Consider the following 13,609-nt stretch of genomic DNA (forward strand, 5'->3'; position numbering starts at 1 on the left):
CAACATGACTGAAGGCCTCATCAATCTCCCGCCATGCATTTTTAATTCAGCATCGACAAGCATTTAAAGGGCACTTGTGTTTGAAATGGGAGAACGGGTATTCATGGCAACCGGCACAAAATAAAATATGCGGCATCATAACGAATTGGTCGGGGTTTGGCTTTGCGGTCGTGCTTCACTTGACAGTAATGATAGCCTGCAGGGAAGACAGTGGACGTCTCAATGAGCCTGCATGCAGACGCTCTGTGCCTCGGGTCCTCTTGCATGCTCTCGTTAAGTGTCTTATAAAATCTGCATGATTTATGAGCGTGTACTGTAGCTTTAAGAAAAATACACGCAAATGCATGAAGAGGCTGATAACCCCAGTTTCTGTTCAAGATGAAAGTAAACTTTTCTAGATTTTTGTTGCACTGATTGTCAGTGTCTGTGTGCTCGCCCCTCCCTTCCTGTGTCTCTCGATGTACTCATCACAGTCACCTGCCTCTCGTTACCTGTCGCATATATAAGTCCTGTCTGCACGTCACACCCCTGTCGGATTGTTCTCGTCTCATGTCTTCTTGTTTCTAGTCTCCAGTCGAGTCTCTAGTCTGTCTTTGAGTTTGCTTCAGTAAACCCTGGTCCAAGCTGCATTTGGTCGCCCTGCTCCGTCCGATCCATGACAATGATAACGAAGCTGTCCTCGTTTTTTCCCTCTGGGTCAGGTTTGAATACTACTATTACTACTCCTAATAATAATAATAATAATAATAATAATAATGCTACTACTACTACTAATCCTCCTCATCATCATCCTGAGTGTTTCTGGATTTCACTTAAAATAAATATGCTACAATTTATTTAGAGTTTTGAGACTTCACAAAAAAATGACGGTCTTTGGCTTTCCCATTACATAAATATATAACTTGTTTTCATAAATAATGAAATAAACACAAGTAAGGTGTCTTTTTCCAGTTGTCATTTGCTAATTTAATAATAACGGGTTAATTTAATTTTCTATTAAAAATGCTGACATTTTTGTTGAGAAATGGGAAAGGAAATTGCTGCTCATACCAGATGAGCAAGCATATTACACGCAACTCAAATTTACCAAGCAGATGCTAATGTGAATAGCATATGTAGCTGAAAGTATAATGGTTAATAGACTAGAATGAAAATGACCAGAGAAGTGCTACCGTTAGTAAACCCTTTTACGACTACCACTTTTGACTTAACAAAATGTACAGTTAGAGGTCAAAATGCTACAATTTCAATTGCTTTTATTTCCTATGGGGAAATATGTTTTGAAAATGACAAAGGTCACTTACGTTGTATTTAATTTTAAACCTTAACATCATCAAAAAGCTATTCTGTGAAAACTCTTCAGTTCATTTTGATCCTCTTTTTGCTTTTAAAATGCTTAACTTGAGTTTGGATTTCTGGTGTCAGCAAGTCAAGCAGATGTTTATGGTTAAAAAGCAACAATAACACCATCACCAGTGTTCTTGCAAGTCACCTGACCACAACTGAAGACCTCACTTTGCAGCCACCGAGAGAATGATTCTGGAGAATTTTGTATTATTTTTTTTAATATACCGTATTTGCCGGTGTATTGGTCGACCTTTTTCGATCCAAAATCGACCGAAAAAAATCGACCTCGACTTATACACCGAGTCATAAAATTTAACTTCGTATTCATCGCTTCAAATGTGATGGTAACCAAGGCCGTTTCTCATGCATCTCATTGTGCGTTGCACTTAGAAAATTTGAACCGTGCGGCGTGCGCGAGTGCGCGGCCCGCTGGAAGTCCAATGAGGCGCCGCGATCTCCTGCGCGGTGCTTATAAAGTGCCGATCCGCTCGGCTTGGAGCTATTTCCGACCTCCCCTTGGTGCCGGGCGGCGTGCGCGAGCTCGCCGGCCGCGATCTCCTGCGCGGTGCTTATAAAGTGCCGATCCGCTCGGCTTGGAGCTATTTCCGACCTCCCGTTGGTGCCGGGCGGCGTGCGCGAGCTCGCCGGCCGCGATCTCCTGCGCGGTGCTTATAAAGTGCCGATCCGCTCGGCTTGGAGCTATTTCCGACCTCCCGTTGGTGCCGGGCGGCGTGCGCGAGCTCGCCGGCCGCGATCTCCTGCGCGGTGCTTATAAAGTGCCGATCCGCTCGGCTTGGAGCTATTTCCGACCTCCCGTTGGTGCCGGGCGGCGTGCGCGAGCTCGCCGGCCGCGATCTCCTGCGCGGTGCTTATAAAGTGCCGATCCGCTCGGCTTGGAGCTATTTCCGACCTCCCGTTGGTGCCGGGCGGCGTGCGCGAGCTCGCCGGCCGCGATCTCCTGCGCGGTGCTTATAAAGTGCCGATCCGCTCGGCTTGGAGCTATTTCCGACTTCCCGTTGGTGCCGGGCGGCGTGCGCGAGCTCGCCGGCCGCGATCTCCTGCGCGGTGCTTATAAAGTGCCGATCCGCTCGGCTTGGAGCTATTTCCGACCTCCCGTTGGTGCCGGGCGGCGTGCGCGAGCTCGCCGGCCGCGATCTCCTCCGCGGTGCTTATAAAGTGCCGATCCGCTCGGCTTGGAGCTATTTCCGGCCTCCCATTGGTGCCGGGCGGCGTGCGCGAGCTCGCCGGCCGCGATCTCCTCCGCGGTGCTTATAAACAGCCGCATGCGCACGGCCTCCCGGAATTTGAACACATTTCGTCAATAAATTTCGCATATTGAATTTTGAAGTTTAATATAATGCAACAATTGAGCTCGACTTATACAAAGGATATATCATAAAATCGTAAATTTCCGTCGAATTTTAGGGGGTCGACTTATACACCGAGTCGACCTGTACACCGGCAAATACGGTATATGGCAACCACTCAGATGTTTAATAGAGGAAAAAAACAGGGAAATTCTTTTGTCAAGCAGCTCCCAAGAAGTCCTGCTTAAAACACAACTGGATGCTTTTGCAGGTGCATCCCCCTTGGATTACACTCGGAATGAATTTAGCCATTCCAAATGATGTATTTCTTTTATCTCTTAAGTCGAGGGGTTTTCTGTGTCGCGACGAGTTTGATTTATACGACGCAGATGTGCTGGGCCGTTGGGATGACTCAACAAAGCGAAGACTGTAAAACGAATAAGTGCGCTGAGGGAGCATGCCAGCATAGCTCCAACAGATGACAAAGTGCCTTTTCGTTTAGGAACCTCGTAAAAGGCAGATCACGATGAACACGGATGGATGAGTCCCCGCACGACACCCTTGCCAATGATCATTAGTGCTGTCAATGGAGATTCGTTGAATTATGATTGTCCTGCTGTGACCTTGCTATTTGGACATAACTTTTGGGATTTTTATTTCTAAGCTTTCAAACTGGAATCCAAAAGATCTTTAATGGTCAAGGAAGAAGACCATTAAAAAACCCAATGGTCTGCTTGGGTTCAACCTAACTTTATTCTGTTTGCCGATTTCTAATCAGTCTGGCGACCAGACCAGATTCAGCTGGGATAGACTCCAGCTCTCCAGCGACCCTAATGAAGACAAGTGCTGTAAAAAAAATGTATGGCTGCAGTGTTCCAGGATCATACTGAAGGAACAAAACAACCTTCAATTCCTGGTTATTGAGATGACGACGATTTGCCGCGTAAGCGGAATCGTCTACATTTTTCTGAGATTTTCCACTCATTTTCGAAGTAGTCTGCAGCAACAGGCCAAAGAGAAAATTTGGATCGTTCACCTATCCCAGGAGCATAGCGCCAAAAATTAGCTGCTTCCAAGTGGAATTCCCACATAGGCCAATGGAAAAAGCCGTCACGGAGCTTTGATTCTTCCAAAAGTAGGCGCAAAATGAAAGTTGAGCGGAGCGCAATCACGGGAATAATGTTGCGAATAAACGGCTAAAACTCGAAGGGGGCTAGAAAGTGCTGACGCTTGACGAGATGCTGCAGCTAAAGCAACAATGACTTTGTTTGAGGCTTCCAATCATATCGGGTGCTGGCGACATGGCGTTTTTGGATTGCTTGGCATGGTGCTTTCCAGGAATCAAGCGAGCAACCACATTTCACAACGTAACTTCATCAACATCTGCAGACGCACAACTATGCAAACGTGATGCCCTGCAGGAGGTTGTTTTGATTCCTTTTCCTTTTTTTCCTTTTTTTTATCAGGTTGGCTGACATAAGTGAGCATTAAAAAATTACCCTGAGGTTTCTTTGGGCGCTTTTTTGTCTTGCATATTCCAAAACAAGGAGGGCCCACAAAAAGAAGCGTGTTTTGATACAGACATATTTGAACTAAAAGATGTGGTTACCTAAAAAAATTGCCTGAGAGCTTAATAAAAGTTTGATGATAAATAACTGAACGTCACCACAATTTGCTTTCATTGCCATTTTTTGGCTCCCTCAAGCGACTTCAACTTATTTCTCTCAAAATTTGTGGTTTCTTAAAACGTGCAATGTGCTTTTTGAAACAAGGTGCCGACACAGAACACGTGATTCCTTCCAGGAGGTCGTAGTGGTTTGGTTTTTATCAAGGAGGCTGACATCGAAGTACAGAGCTTCTCTTTGTAATCAAGGTTCAATGCGGAGCAGATTCTTTGGCAGCAGCTCAGAACAAATGGTGATTTTTTTTTTTTCAGCAATATCTTTGGCCCCGTGTCTGATTGTTGTCATGTTCCACAATCTCCCAGCATGGAACGACGTGAGGGTCAGTGTGAACAGTCAAGAAAACAAACATTGATAAACTAACATTGTTGTACTCCCTTCTGCAGGCCATTCCTTCTCAAAAAGCTCATGGAGTGATGTCATGGCCAAAATGGTTTCTTCTGCAATGTGAGCAGTTGCATAATAGTCTGCATGGCTTAGGCGGGTGGGTAATGAGAACAGTGTTCAGGGTCTCAGAGGATCTCAGACTAACCTGACTGGAAGTCAGATTTTTTCTTTGCCCCGGGAAAAAAACAGCTGTGCAATTATTATTCCCAAGCGCACTTTGCTGTGATAGCCGGTGGTTAAAATGTCTTCAGCGATCTTGAGGGTGGTTTTAAGTGAGACTGAAAAAACAATCCAAATACTTCCCCATCAAAATATGTGGTTCAACTTAAGAGCCTTACATTTTAAAAATGCTAAATTCAAACTTTTAAACCATAAGGTTTTGAGAGATTTCTGAGGCATATTCTTCAAAAATGTTTTTCTGTCTCATAGTATTTTTGTAGAAAGGTAAAAATGGGTATTTGCGCCGTTATGGGAGTGAACACAGTGATGCGCCGGTGTTTACGCTGACATTTACGCAGACAGTTTTCACATGCAAAAATAAGTGTGAATATTTATCCAGAGGCTGCCAGGCGCAATTGGGGTACCTTGTGTGCGAGGGGCTTATGTAACACGTGAGGATCAGGCGAGTCAGACACACACCGTGTTTCCTCCTTACTGGACAAAGTGTTCTCCCGGGCCCTCAGAGAAGCAATAAAAGAGCATCTGAGAAGCATTGGCAAGTGGACGCAGCCACCGTGACATCACCTACTCGTTTATGCGGTTTGGCGTTGAGGCCGAATTCTCAACCGAGGGGGATTTTACAAATGGAGGTGGCCATAGTTCAACCAGCAAGACAATGCAATAAGACTAAATCTGATTCAAACAAAATCATAGCTCAAGGGTGATGGGAAATTGATCATTTTTAGAGAAAGCACGTGTATCCAAATGCTAATTGGCAGAATGACACTTGGGAGAAAACAAGGACTTTCTGTATTTACTATAATAACAATCACATCCCAGACATCAGGAGTCTGGTTTTTTAAACATTCTGCAATGGGTAATAGCAAAACATACTGTTTAAATTCTTGCTAATATTCAGATAATGGATTACCAATTGCAGCAGTCGGCAGCCAATCTCAGAATTGAAATCAATTTGTGAACCACAGTGATTTTATGAAATGCGCCAAGTAATAGGATGAGATGAAAATGACGCTACACCACATGGCTGGGGGAGGGAATGGTGCAGACTTCAAATGTTGCTGTGAAGTTTGATAATATAAACACCTCAGGCCCAATTCAAATTGTGGATTTTAGATCGAGAGTTGCGGGTTCGTTTCAGTTCAGCGTTTAGATAGAGTTTGAATAGTTTAGAAATAGAAAATGTTTGTTTATATTTTGGAGAGTTTAGAGAGAGAAACTCTCTGTACCACATTTGATGAAATGTTACTCGTGTTTTGTGGCATGCTGTCATCATTTATTTTATTTTTTAAATTGAGTGAAATGGTGTTTTTAAAAGCTAAAGAGGTTGAGTCCAAAAAAGGAAGTGCCTAAAACCCCAAACTTGATGAGAAACCTTTACTCAGGGGAAAAAAAATTAAATAAAATCCTCCATTGTGAGCAACAATTAAGCCAAGTGTTATTTTCCTGATTCAGCCAATGTCATTCTCCTAAAGTGACAGAAAAAAAAAAATTCTTGCTATACCATGTGACTCAACCATTTGGGGAACAGTTTTGCACAGTAATTTATAAACACGCATTTGTGATCATGTGTCAAGAAATTATTTCATCCAAACATTTTCATGACTAATCATCCAAAAATACCAGACCCAAATAAATAAATAAATAAATAAATAAAATAAAATAAAATAAATAATTTGGTGAAGATAGAGCGATCCGTGATTATAAACCTGGGTAGTACAAAGTTTTGTTGCGTATGTAACGCTTCGAAAGACGAACCCCTCCTTGACACGACTAGCTCAAGGCTTGTCTCACAAGCGAACCAGTTTTCTACCCAAGGCCTGGCTTCATTCATCTCATACAAACATATAAAAATAAACTGTCTTTGATTTTCTTGGTGAATCATCTATGAAAAAAAAAAGTGTTCCATTTCCCACTTTGATATAAAGCAGATTCCCTCCAGGATTACAAAAGCCAAAAGGATGGGAAGAATTCCATTTGACCACTTTTCTAAAGAAAACTGACTGCTGGATGGAGCTCCTTTGTTGGTTTGATTTGGATAGCAGTCGTGTTTGAGACGCAGACTTACTAATTCAAATTTCCCATTGTTTTCATCCGTATATTTGATTTGGAGGGACGTGGCACAGGCTCGCCGGATGAGATGTGACCTCATAAGCCTCACGGAGCCTGAAATGAGAGTGAGTCCATTTTTCATTCATTTGTTTGGATGTCATTTCAAACTGCGTGATGTTTCATTCAGAGCCAAGCGTTCAGCAGTCACACCAAGCATCCGCCGAACGTGCTGGACTGGGAGGCAGCCTGCAGGAGGAGATTATTTCAGTAGACGATGTGCGTCTGTGGGAATCCGGGAAGACTTCTGTCGGAGGGGAAGTGAGCTTGCTTGTTTTTGTAATAGTCTTGTAATATTATAACTAAGTTTTCTTAACCAGGCCTTGTAGCTCAATGGTTAGAGCACTGGTCTAGTAAACCAGGGGTTGTGAGTTCAATTCTCACCAAGGCCTGATAAATCATTTGCCGCGTGAACTGGATTAGTAAGAGCTGAGGTTCTGGTGACCAGCATTTGTGTAGAGAGTTATGAGTTCCTTTTGATTTAGGTGGTGCACGGGTTGGCACGTCCGCCTCACAGTTCAGAGGGTGAGTGTTCAATTCCACTTTCGGTCCTGCCAGTGTGGTATCTCCGTGCCTGCTTGGGTTTTCTCCCGGCACTCCCACTTCCCAGAGATAGCCATGTAGGCCTTGTAGCTCAATGGTTAGAGCACTGGTCTTGTAAACCAGGGGTTGTGAGTTCAATTCTCACCAAGGCCTGATAAATCATTTGCTGCGTGACCTGGATTAGTAACAGCTGAGGTTCTGGTGACCAGCATTTGTGTAGAGAGTTATGAGTTCCTTTTGATTTAGGTGGTGTACTGGTTGGCACGTCCGCCTCACAGTTCAGAGGGTGCGTCTTCAATTCCACCTTCGGTCCTGCCAGTGCTTTCTCCGTTCCTGCGTGGGTTTTCTCCGTGCACTCCCACTTCCCACAAAGACGCATGTAGGCCTTGTAGCTCAATGGTTAGAGCACTGGTCTAGTAAACCAGGGGTTGTGAGTTCAATTCTCACCAAGGCCTGATAAATCAATTGCTGTGTGAGCTGGATAACTAATAACTGAGGTAGAAATTTTATAAATGATCGCCATGGTTCTGGTGACCAGCATTTGTGTAGAGAGTTATTAGTCCTTTTTGTTTTAGGCGGCAAGGTTGTACACTGGTTAGCGGGTCCGCCTCACAGTTCAGAGGGTGCGTGTTCAATTCCACTTTCGGTCTTGCCAGTGTTTTTTCGCCGTGCCTGCGTGGGTTTTCTCCGGGCACTCCCACTTCCCACAACCATGCATGTAGGCCTTGTAGCTCAATGGTTAGAGCACTGGTCTTGTAAACCAGGGGTTGTGAGTTCAATTCTCACCGAGGCCTGTTAACTCATTTGTTGCATGAGCTGGATTAATAATAGCTGAGGTTGAAACTCTGTAGATGTTCACCATGGTTCTGGTGACCAGCACTTCTGTAGAGAGTTATTGGTTCTTTTTGTTTTAGGCGGCAAGGTGTGCACTGGTTAGCGGGTCCGCTCACAGTTCAGAGGGTGTGTGTTCGATTCTACCTTCAGTCATGCCATTGTGTATGCTCCGTGCCTGCGTGGGTTTTCTCCGGGCACTCCCACTTCCCACAAATATGCATGTAGGCCTTGTAGCTCAATGGTTAGAGCACTGGTCTAGTAAACCAGGGGTTGTGAGTTCAATTCTCACCAAGGCCTGTTAACTCATTTGCTGCATGAGCTGGATTACTAATATCTGAGGTTGAAACTCTGTAGATGTTCACCATGGTTCTGTTGACCAGCATTTCTGTAGAGAGTTGTTAGTTCTTTTCGTTTTAGGCGGCAAGGTGGTGCACTGGTTAGCGGGTCCGCCTCACAGTTCAGAGGGTGCGTGTTCAATTCCACTTTCGGTCCTGCCAGTGTTTTTTCTCCATGCCTGCGTGCGTTTTCTCCGTGCACTCCCACTTCCCACAAAGATGCATGTAGGCCTTGTAGCTCAATGGTTAGAGCACTGGTCTTGTAAACCAGGGGTTGTGAGTTCAATTCTCACCGAGGCCTGTTAACTCATTTGTTGCGTGAGCTGGATTAATAATAGCTGAGGTTGAAACTCTGTAGATGTTCAGCATGGTTCTGTTGACCAGCATTTCTGTAGAGAGTTATTAGTTCTTTTCGTTTTAGGCGGCAAGGTGGTGCACTGGTTAGCGGGTCCGCTTCACAGTTCAAAGGGTGCGTGTTCAATTCCACTTTCAGTCCTGCCAGTGTTTTTTCTCCGTGCCAGCGTGGGTTTTCTCCGGGCACTCCCACTTCTCACAACCATACATGTAGGCCTTGTAGCTCAATCGTTAGAGCACTGGTCTAGTAAACCAGGGGTTGTGAGTTCAATTCTCACCAAGGCCTGTTAACTCATTTGCTGTGTGAGCTGGGTTAATAAGAGCTGCAGTTGAAATTCTGTAGATGTTCACCATGGTTCTGGTGACCAGCATTTGTGTAGAGAGTTATTAGTCCCTTTTGATTTAGGCGGCAAGGTGGTAGACTGGTTGGCACGTCCGCCTCACAGTTCAGAGGGTGCGTGTTCAATTCCACTTTCGGTCCTGCCAGTGTTTTTTCGCCGTGCCTGCGTGGGTTTTCTCCGGGCACTCCCACTTCCCACAACCATGCATGTAGGCCTTGTAGCTCAATGGTTAGAGCACTGGTCTAGTAAACCAGGGGTTGTGAGTTCAATTCTCACCAAGGCCTGATAAATCATTTGCTGCGTGACCTGGATTAGTAATAGCTCAGGTTCTGGTGACCAGCATTTGTGTAAAGATTTATGAGTTCCTTTTGATTTAGGTGGTCCACTGGTTGGCATGTCCGCCTCACAGGTCAGAGGGTGCGTGTTCAATTCCACCTTCAGTCATGCCAGTGTGTAATCTCCGTGCCTGCGTGGGTTTTATCCGAGCACTGCCAATTCCCACAAACATCCATGTAGGCCTTGTAGCTCAATGGTTAGAGCACTGGTCTAGTAAACCAGGGGTTGTGAGTTCAATTCTCACCAAGGCCTGTTAACTCATTTGCTGTGTGAGCTGGGTTAATAAGAGCTGCAGTTGAAACTCTGTAGATGTTCACCATGGTTCTGGTGACCAGCATTTATGTAGAGAGTTATTAGTCCTTTTTGATTTAGGCGGCAAGGTGGTAGACTGGTTGGCACGTCCGCCTCACAGTTCAGAGGGTGCGTGTTCAATTCCACTTTCGGTCCTGCCAGTGTTTTTTTGCCGTGCCTGCGTGGGTTTTCTCCGGGCACTCCCACTTCCCACAACCATGCATGTAGGCCTTGTAGCTCAATGGTTAGAGCACTGGTCTTGTAAACCAGTGGTTGTGAGTTCAATTCTCACCGAGGCCTGATGACTCATTTGTTGCGTGAGCTGGATTAATAATAGCTGAGGTTGAAATTTTATAAATGTTCACCATGGTTCTGGTGACCAGCATTTGTGTAGAGAGTTAATAGTCCTTTTTGTTTTAGGCGGCAAGGTGGCGCACTGGTTAGCGGGTCCGCCTCACAGTTCGCAGGGTGCGTGTTCAATTCCACTTTCGGTCCTGCCAGTGTTTTCTCCGTGCCTGCGTGGGTTTTCTCCGGGCACTCCCACTTCCCACAAAGATGCATGCAGGCCTTGTAGCTCAATGGTTAGAGCACTGGTCTAGTAAACCAGGGGTTGTGAGTTCAATTCTCACCGAGGCCTGATAAATCAATTTCTGTGTGAGCTGGATTAATAATAGCTGAGGTTGAAATTTTATAAATGTTCACCATGGTTCTGGTGACCAGCATTTGTGTAGAGAGTTATGAGTTCCTTTTGATTTAGGTGGTGCACTGGTTGGCACGTCCGCCTCACAGTTCAGAGGGTGCGTGTTCAATTCCACTTTCGGTCATGCCAGTGTTTTTTCGCCGTGCCTGCGTGGGTTTTCTCCGGGCACTCCCACTTCCCAGGGATATCCATGTAGGCCTTGTAGCTCAATGGTTAGAGCACTGGTCTAGTAAACCAGGGGTAGTGAGTTCAATTCTCACCGAGGCCTGTTAACTCGTTTGGTGCGTGAGCTGGATTAATAATAGCTGAGGTTGAAACTCTGTAGATGTTCACCATGGTTCTGGTGACCAGCATTTGTGTAGAGAGTTATTAGTTCCTTTTGATTTAGGCGGCAAGGTGGTGCACTAGTTGGCACGTCCGCCTCATAGTTCAGAGGGTGCGTGTTCAATTCCACTTTCGGTCCTGCCAGTGTTTTTTCGCCGTGCCTGCGTGGGTTTTCTCTGGGCACTCCCACTTCCCACAACCATGCATGTAGGCCTTGTAGCTCAATGGTTAGAGTACTGGTCTTGTAAACCAGGGGTTGTGAGTTCAATTCTCACCAAGGTCTGTTAACTTATTTGTTGCGTGAGCTGGATTAATAATAGCTGAGGTTGAAACTCTGTAGATGCTACCATGGTTCTGTTGACCAGCATTTCTGTAGAGAGTTATTAGTTCTTTTCGTTTTAGGCGGCAAGGTGATGCACTGGTTAGCGGGTCCGCCTCACAGTTCAGAGGGTGCGTGTTCAATTCCACTTTCAGTCCTGCCAGTGTTTTTTCTCCGTGCCTGCGTGGGTTTTATCCGGGCACTCCCACTTCCCACAAAGTTTCATGCAGGCCTTGTAGCTCAATGGTTAGAGCACTGGTCTAGTAAACCAGGGGTTGTGAGTTCAATTCTCACCGAGGCCTTATAAATCAATTTCTGTGTGAGCTGGATTAATAATAGCTGAGGTTGAAATTTTATAAATGTTCACCATGGTTCTGGTGACCAGCATTTGTGTAGGGAGTTATGAGTTCCTTTTGATTTAGGTGGTGCACTGGTTGGCACGTCCGCCTCACAGTTCAGAGGGTGCGTGTTCAATTCCACTTTCGGTCATGCCAGTGTTTTTTCGCCGTGCCTGCGTGGGTTTTCTCCGGGCACTCCCACTTCCCAGAGATATTCATGTAGGCCTTGTAGCTCAATGGTTAGAGCACTGGTCTAGTAAACCAGGGGTTGTGAGTTCAATTCTCACCAAGGCCTGATAAATCAATTGCTATATGAGCTGGATTAAAAATAGCTGAGGCTGAAATTATATAATCGTTCACCATGGTTCTGGTGACCAGCATTTGTGTAGGGAGTTATGAGTTCCTTTTGATTTAGGTGGTGCACTGGTTGGCACGTCCGCCTCACAGTTCAGAGGGTGCGTGTTCAATTCCACTTTCGGTCATGCCAGTTTTTTCTCCATGCCTGCGTGGGTTTTCTCTGGGCACTGCCACTTCCCACAAACTTGCATGTAGGCCTTGTAGCTCAATGGTTAGAGCACTGGTCTTGTAAACCAGGGGTTGTGAGTTCAATTCTCACCAAGGCCTGTTAACTCATTTGTTGCGTGAGCTGGATTAATAATAACTGAGGTTGAAACTCTGTAGATGTTCACCATGGTTCTGGTGACCAGCATTTGTGTAGAGAGTTATTAGTTCCTTTTGATTTACGCGGCAAGGTGGTAGACTGGTTGGCACGTCCGCCTCACAGTTCAGAGGGTGCGTGTTCAATTCCACTTTCGGTCCTGCCAGTGTTTTTTCGCCGTGCCTGCGTGGGTTTTCTCCGGGCACTCCCACTTCCCAGAGATGTCCATGTAGGCCTTGTAGCTCAATGGGTAGAGCACTGGTCTTGTAAACCAGGGGTTGTGAGTTCAATTCTCACCGAGGCCTGTTAACTCATTTGCTGCGTGAGCTGGATTAATAATAGCTGAGGTTGAAATTATATAAATGTTCACCATGGTTCTGGTGACCAGCATTTGTGTAGAGAGTTATTGATTCCTTTTGATTTAGGCAGGAAGGTGGTAGACTGGTTGGCACGTCCGCCTCACAGTTCAGAGGGTGCTTGTTCAATTCCACTTTCGGTCCTGCCAGTGTTTTTTCGCCGTGCCTGCGTGGGTTTTCTCTGGGCACTCCCACTTCCCACAACCATGCATGTAGGCCTTGTAGCTCAATGGTTAGAGTACAGGTCTTGTAAACCAGGGGTTGTGAGTTCAATTCTCACCAAGGCCTGTTAACTTATTTATTGCGTGAGCTGGATTAATAATAGCTGAGGTTGAAACTCTGTAGATGTTCACCATGGTTCTGGTGACCAGCATTTGTGTAGAGAGTTGTTAGTTCTTTTTGTTTTAGGCGGCAAGGTGGAGCACTGGTTATCGGGTCCGCCTCACAGTTCAGAGGGTGTGTGTTCGATTCCACCTTCAGTCATGCCAGTTTCTCCGTGCCTGCATGGGTTTTATCCGGGCACTCCCACTTCCCACAAATATGCATGTAGGCCTTGTAGCTCAATGGTTAGAGCACTGGTCTAGTAAACCAGGGGTTGTGAGTTCAATTCTCACCAAGGCCTGTCAACTCAGTTATGAGTTCCTTTTGATTTAGGCGGCAAGGTGGTGCACTGGTGAGGACGTCCACCTCACAGTTCAGAGGGCGCGTGTTTGATGCCACCTTCGGTCCTACCTCTGTGGAGTTTGCACGGTGCCTGCGTGGATTTTCTCCAGGCACTCCCACTTCACACAAACATACATGTAGGCCTTGTAGCTCTGTGGTTAGAGCACTGGTCTCGTAAGCCAGGGGTTGTAAGTTCAATTTTCACTGC

General features: G+C 45.7%; 1 long non-coding RNA gene and 19 other non-coding genes across 20 annotated transcripts; all 20 read left to right on the forward strand.

Moving 5' to 3' along the window:
- The first annotated feature begins 4,586 nt into the window (after window positions 1-4,586).
- LOC137840554 (uncharacterized) lies at window positions 4,587-5,092 on the forward strand. The gene is made up of 2 exons (XR_011087290.1): window positions 4,587-4,658; window positions 4,723-5,092. It is a non-coding gene; the product is annotated as an uncharacterized lncRNA (long non-coding RNA).
- Window positions 5,093-7,328: 2,236 nt separating this feature from the next.
- trnat-agu (transfer RNA threonine (anticodon AGU)) lies at window positions 7,329-7,401 on the forward strand. Its single transcript has one exon. It is a non-coding gene; the product is annotated as a tRNA-Thr (tRNA).
- Window positions 7,402-7,632: 231 nt separating this feature from the next.
- Window positions 7,633-7,705, forward strand: trnat-ugu (transfer RNA threonine (anticodon UGU)). The gene has a single exon. It is a non-coding gene; the product is annotated as a tRNA-Thr (tRNA).
- A 229-nt stretch (window positions 7,706-7,934) lies between these two features.
- trnat-agu (transfer RNA threonine (anticodon AGU)) lies at window positions 7,935-8,007 on the forward strand. Its single transcript has one exon. It is a non-coding gene; the product is annotated as a tRNA-Thr (tRNA).
- A 266-nt stretch (window positions 8,008-8,273) lies between these two features.
- Window positions 8,274-8,346, forward strand: trnat-ugu (transfer RNA threonine (anticodon UGU)). The gene has a single exon. It is a non-coding gene; the product is annotated as a tRNA-Thr (tRNA).
- A 264-nt stretch (window positions 8,347-8,610) lies between these two features.
- trnat-agu (transfer RNA threonine (anticodon AGU)) lies at window positions 8,611-8,683 on the forward strand. The gene has a single exon. It is a non-coding gene; the product is annotated as a tRNA-Thr (tRNA).
- Window positions 8,684-8,949: 266 nt separating this feature from the next.
- trnat-ugu (transfer RNA threonine (anticodon UGU)) lies at window positions 8,950-9,022 on the forward strand. The gene has a single exon. It is a non-coding gene; the product is annotated as a tRNA-Thr (tRNA).
- A 266-nt stretch (window positions 9,023-9,288) lies between these two features.
- On the forward strand, window positions 9,289-9,361 carry trnat-agu (transfer RNA threonine (anticodon AGU)). The gene has a single exon. It is a non-coding gene; the product is annotated as a tRNA-Thr (tRNA).
- A 266-nt stretch (window positions 9,362-9,627) lies between these two features.
- trnat-agu (transfer RNA threonine (anticodon AGU)) lies at window positions 9,628-9,700 on the forward strand. Its single transcript has one exon. It is a non-coding gene; the product is annotated as a tRNA-Thr (tRNA).
- Window positions 9,701-9,931: 231 nt separating this feature from the next.
- Window positions 9,932-10,004, forward strand: trnat-agu (transfer RNA threonine (anticodon AGU)). The gene has a single exon. It is a non-coding gene; the product is annotated as a tRNA-Thr (tRNA).
- Window positions 10,005-10,270: 266 nt separating this feature from the next.
- On the forward strand, window positions 10,271-10,343 carry trnat-ugu (transfer RNA threonine (anticodon UGU)). The gene has a single exon. It is a non-coding gene; the product is annotated as a tRNA-Thr (tRNA).
- A 264-nt stretch (window positions 10,344-10,607) lies between these two features.
- Window positions 10,608-10,680, forward strand: trnat-agu (transfer RNA threonine (anticodon AGU)). The gene has a single exon. It is a non-coding gene; the product is annotated as a tRNA-Thr (tRNA).
- Window positions 10,681-10,938: 258 nt separating this feature from the next.
- trnat-agu (transfer RNA threonine (anticodon AGU)) lies at window positions 10,939-11,011 on the forward strand. The gene has a single exon. It is a non-coding gene; the product is annotated as a tRNA-Thr (tRNA).
- A 266-nt stretch (window positions 11,012-11,277) lies between these two features.
- On the forward strand, window positions 11,278-11,350 carry trnat-ugu (transfer RNA threonine (anticodon UGU)). The gene has a single exon. It is a non-coding gene; the product is annotated as a tRNA-Thr (tRNA).
- A 265-nt stretch (window positions 11,351-11,615) lies between these two features.
- Window positions 11,616-11,688, forward strand: trnat-agu (transfer RNA threonine (anticodon AGU)). Its single transcript has one exon. It is a non-coding gene; the product is annotated as a tRNA-Thr (tRNA).
- A 258-nt stretch (window positions 11,689-11,946) lies between these two features.
- Window positions 11,947-12,019, forward strand: trnat-agu (transfer RNA threonine (anticodon AGU)). Its single transcript has one exon. It is a non-coding gene; the product is annotated as a tRNA-Thr (tRNA).
- Window positions 12,020-12,275: 256 nt separating this feature from the next.
- Window positions 12,276-12,348, forward strand: trnat-ugu (transfer RNA threonine (anticodon UGU)). Its single transcript has one exon. It is a non-coding gene; the product is annotated as a tRNA-Thr (tRNA).
- A 266-nt stretch (window positions 12,349-12,614) lies between these two features.
- Window positions 12,615-12,687, forward strand: trnat-ugu (transfer RNA threonine (anticodon UGU)). The gene has a single exon. It is a non-coding gene; the product is annotated as a tRNA-Thr (tRNA).
- A 266-nt stretch (window positions 12,688-12,953) lies between these two features.
- trnat-ugu (transfer RNA threonine (anticodon UGU)) lies at window positions 12,954-13,026 on the forward strand. The gene has a single exon. It is a non-coding gene; the product is annotated as a tRNA-Thr (tRNA).
- A 261-nt stretch (window positions 13,027-13,287) lies between these two features.
- Window positions 13,288-13,360, forward strand: trnat-agu (transfer RNA threonine (anticodon AGU)). Its single transcript has one exon. It is a non-coding gene; the product is annotated as a tRNA-Thr (tRNA).
- Window positions 13,361-13,609: the final 249 nt, after the last annotated feature.

Source organism: Syngnathus scovelli, chromosome 8 (genome assembly GCF_024217435.2).
Source record: "Syngnathus scovelli strain Florida chromosome 8, RoL_Ssco_1.2, whole genome shotgun sequence".
Taxonomy (NCBI): Eukaryota; Metazoa; Chordata; class Actinopteri; order Syngnathiformes; family Syngnathidae; genus Syngnathus; species Syngnathus scovelli.